This window comes from Lactuca serriola, chromosome 7 (assembly GCF_051521515.1).
Source record: "Lactuca serriola cultivar US96UC23 chromosome 7, Lser_US96UC23_V15, whole genome shotgun sequence".
Lineage (NCBI taxonomy): Eukaryota > Viridiplantae > Streptophyta > Magnoliopsida > Asterales > Asteraceae > Lactuca > Lactuca serriola.
The window spans coordinates 130,034,095-130,038,769 of NC_136414.1; the positions used below are offsets into that span (position 1 = coordinate 130,034,095).

A 4,675-nucleotide genomic window follows, 5' to 3' on the forward strand; every position below is an offset into this window, starting at 1 on the left:
CACCGAAAGGGTTGTCAGGTATTCAACCGTCAATCAGCATGGTTACAAACTAATTCACATCTAAACCTTTAATTAACCAAATAGGAATTAAAGCCAATAAGACTCTCCAAGGAGTATGGTACATTTAATACGACCTTGAGTCTTCATTTTTATCATTTCACAATCAGTAGTTTCACTGATGAGATAGAACACTTTTTTTTTCCTAATAGATGATAGCAATAAGTGGGAGAAAACATACTTTTACACAGTAACAAAGTACTACCATATTTGCCCTACTATTACAAGTACATATGTAAACATTACATTTTTATACAAAAACAAACATGTAAAACAGTCGAGCCTCGGGTAGAAGGCTACATTATTTATAAGCAGGAAATATAGGATTTTTCGGGAAAAATTTACAAACTTTTCAAGGTTTCAAATACAAACATTTCGAGGTTTTTAACTACTAAGTGACACTAAATACTTATGAACTCACCAACATTTTATGTTGATCTTCTCTTTCAAAATAACTTGTATTCTCAGGGAACCAGTAAGACAGGTACACCCATGCAGCTTTTGAAGGACGGAGTGGATCCAAGACTCGTCTTTATTTTGATTGTACATTTTGGTGTCATTTAAACCTTACAAAAGAACACACATGTATTTAACTATTCTATTAATGCAATGGATTTTGTTGCTTGTTTTTACTATTATGCATTGTTATGATACTGCACATGACGTCCTCCACCCCCGAATTTTTCCGCCAATTCGGTTTGGGGGTGTGACAGTTTTGAGCTAAAAACTAAATATGTAAAAACATACATTTAGTTTAGAAGGTGGACAAGTGGTCGTATAAATTTGGTAAAAAAATTGTTGAGTAAATTAATAAAAAAAAACAAATATTGAAACGCCATTATCGATGAGAGTCGAATCGTACACAATATTTTTTATCTGTACACAACTTGTGCTTAAAAATATTGTATTGTACAACTCTATAAACATAATTTATTGTGTACTGAGAAAAAATATTGTTTATCAATCACTTATCATTATCTCAAAAATTCATACAAGAAATGAAAGATACATGCTACTAGCTTTAAACTTTTAGCTTCGAGCTAAAAACTAATTTTGTCAAAACATACATTTAGTTTAGAAGGTGGACAAGTGGTCGTATAAATTTGGTAAAAAAAAATATTGAATAAATTAATAAAGTACAAATATTGAAACACTATTATCGATAAGAGCTAAATCGTACACAATATTTTATATTTGTACGCAACAACTTGTGCTTAAAAATATTGTATTCTACAACTCTATAAACATAAATTGTTGTGTATGGAGAAAAAATGTTGTGTATGGATCACTTATCATTATCTATATATTAAATAGCAAAGTCAGTGGACTTTGCTAGTTAGTATCTTTGGATCTTAAATTTTATTGTTTGTCGACCCAAGTTCTACTACTTTGTAAAATGACATATTCCACAATTCAATTTTGTAAAATGTGACTTTGATCTTCTCAGTTTTGAACTTTATAAAATATCATAGAAAAATTAAATATTCTCCTACCTTTTGTTTTTATTTTTCTTTCTACCTATTTAAGATGACGACGTAGAAATTTAACATCTCAATCAAATTTAAATTAAATTTAATGACACTTGTCACCATCTAAAATAAGTAGGAGGATAGTAGGAACAAAAAGTAGGAGACTATTTAATTTCTCAATATCATATTGATCTCGTCGACTTTCAAAATTTTTGTGTTTACCTTAATTTTGTAAATGTCACGTTGACTACATCGTCTTTGAGCTTTCTAAAATGTCAATTTGATCACTCGTCTTGCTAAACTTTCGTGTTTACCCCCGGTAATATTTATAATATGATACTCCTTAATAATTTTCGTTCGTTAACTTTAAATATATATTTTCCTACATGCTTATATTTATATATGTGGCATAAATTGGAAGTAATCAACGTTTCAATGTAAATTTAGAACTTTCGTTCACTAATTTTTTTTTTAAGTTGCTTTTATTATCTAGGTGTCGCTATAAAATCGAGTTTGCCTCCTTTTTTTGTGTTAATCTTTATATACGCTTTCTATGTAAGAGTTGGGTCACATATAAATACGTTTTTGATTATTTGAACTTTCATTTGTTAACTTAAAAGGATAATCCTACTTTATTTTTATATATGTGTCATATATAATAAGTTTTTTTTTCATTATTTTTGCTTGGATGGATTTGCCCATGACTTTTATGGATTTGCCTCCTAACTTTGTATTCAATATTTTTGTTTGAGATGACTTTGGCTCCTGTTTACCAACTTCATGCCTCCTAAGTTTCTATGTAACATGCACCAACTTACATTTTAATACTTATCAAATCCATTATTGTCGCCACAACACTCCATAGTTGATATCCTAGTTACACAATAAAGGGAAATTTTCATATATACCCTTATTAAACGTCTAAATATCGTATTTGTCCGACCTAAACTTTAAATATCATATTTGCCATTCTTAACGTTTTAAAATATCGGATTTGTCCAAATCTTATTTTTAAATAGTTTTTATTATTTAATAATCATTTTTTACAACATAAAATTAATAAAATTGAAAAAAAATAACTAAATTGACAATAATACCCTTACCTTCTAAATTCATGAATCCCTTTTACCTGCTTCGATGGCAGATTGAGTAGCCTTTTTTTGTCTTCTCACCTCTTCCCTGTTGCAATCGGCTATGATTATCACTTGAATTTGGGATTTACAACATCATGAAACTTTTGATTATTTCACTAATTTATTTATTTAATCTTTATATTTTGCAAGGTTACAAATAATTGTTGGTTGGATTTGGGTTTCAGTGCATCAATAAGAAGGTGCATTTAAAACTTTTACAATGATTTAAAAAGCTTTACAAGTGAAATCTACTCTAATAAATGAAGGTTTTTTTTACCACATGTCGTCTTCTTCTTCATTTGGACACATGACATTTTCTAAAATTTTTAAATTTTTTATTTTCCATTTGTCATTTTATTGTATTTTTCATTTTATTAAATTAAAATTCCACATTTAATATGTAAGGTAATATATATGTAAGGTATTTATTAGAAAGGGTTTATATATGTAATGTATTCAATATATTAAAGCCTCATTAATTTTAATAATTCAAAAAAATTCTCATTTTTCTTATAAGTTCAAACTTTTCAAATTGTTAAAAAAAAAATTTTTTTAAATAAACTCATGTAATACATGGGTCACACACCTAGTATGATATGAAATTAGAAGATGAATCAACCAATATAGGAATTTTGAATTGTCTTCTATTGAATTCCAGAATTCTGTCTGATTTTGGTTATACTTATTTAGTCAACTGTATATGAGTCTAGAAGTCATGACCTCATGAGAATTCTTGATTACAAGAACATTTTGGAACCCCAAAAAAAAAAGTTGATTTATAGCAATATACTTTGTAAGTACATTGCTAAAAAGGTAAAATGGTTTGTTAAAATGATAACTTGATCATTAACTTAACAAGGAAAACAATGACTCTCCTAATTTTCTCAATCAATTCATTCTTTTTTGCATTAAGTTAAACATAGATACACAAATTGATCGCATAAAAAGGGGAAATTGCATAATTCATAATAAAAATCATGAATTCACTTCTATTGATCATAATACAAAGTTACTGCATGGCAGCGGGTAAAGGGATTCATGAAATATGAGATATAGAAGATAAGGGTAGTATTGTCCATTTAATTATTTTTTTCAATTATAATGATTTTAATAAGGATATATACGAAATTAATATTTTCTGCATAAATTAGGAAAAAGAATGGATGGGTTTAAGGTTTTGAACTTTAGATGTTGGATTGGAACACCCAAATTATAACGATAGCAATCATAGCATGCTCCAATGGCTACTTTATTCAAACCATGAAACAGTCATGAACTTTTTAACATATTATAACTATGATAATTCTCAAAATTGACCTAATTCTAATTCGTCTCATCTAAGGGTAAAATCAAAATCACTCGATTGGCAGTCGCTACAAGTTATTCAAAGCATTTATTAAAATAATACGGCCGAGTCAGATTGAAGTAAGTGTGTGTAAGAGAAACGCGTACCCGCTGACCACATATTGATGTTGATTTGGGGAAGACGACGAAGGTTGGCGGAAGTTACAGAGAGACGCGTGATGAGAATCATTTTTATAATCAGGTAAATAAATCAAAATTATTTGGATTCAGCATACCTTGATCTTAAATTCTGAAAAGTCGTCGATTTAGCCGATACAACGAGTATATTTGTGGTAAAACAAGACCTAATCTGGCGACAAAGATGAGATTTAGGTTTAAATTGTCATTATCAATGTCGGTACTCTCGCTTTCATGCGAATTTTCCAAGAAAACTAACAGAACATCTTCGCTCTTGGTCAAAATGGACTGTGGATCTGTTTCGAGAAATGTCCCTATAGTCCAGATGGCCTCTTTTAACATGTTGATTTAGGCTCAAGTTTCATTTATTTATTTTTTATTTTATCATCGGATTGTATTTTAATGAATCACTAAGTTATAATAGGTGAAAAACACAGGTAAATTTTTTTTTTAAATTGTGCTAAATTAATAAGATTTAAAAAAATTTTCAGACTTTTATATTGATTATTTAAAATTAATATATATTTTTACTAA

General features: G+C 28.6%; 1 long non-coding RNA gene across 2 annotated transcripts; it reads right to left on the reverse strand.

Annotated features, from left to right (window-relative positions):
- Positions 1-238: 238 nt before the first annotated feature.
- Positions 239-4,444, reverse strand: LOC145063266 (uncharacterized). 2 transcript variants are annotated; one of them, XR_013687896.1, is made up of 3 exons: positions 4,112-4,444; positions 2,630-2,705; positions 239-623 (listed from the first exon to the last, which is right to left on the reverse strand). It is a non-coding gene; the product is annotated as an uncharacterized LOC145063266 (long non-coding RNA). The 2 variants fall into 2 exon arrangements; XR_013687895.1 differs by having other exon boundaries at positions 239-2,705.
- Between the last annotated feature and the right edge of the window lie 231 nt (positions 4,445-4,675).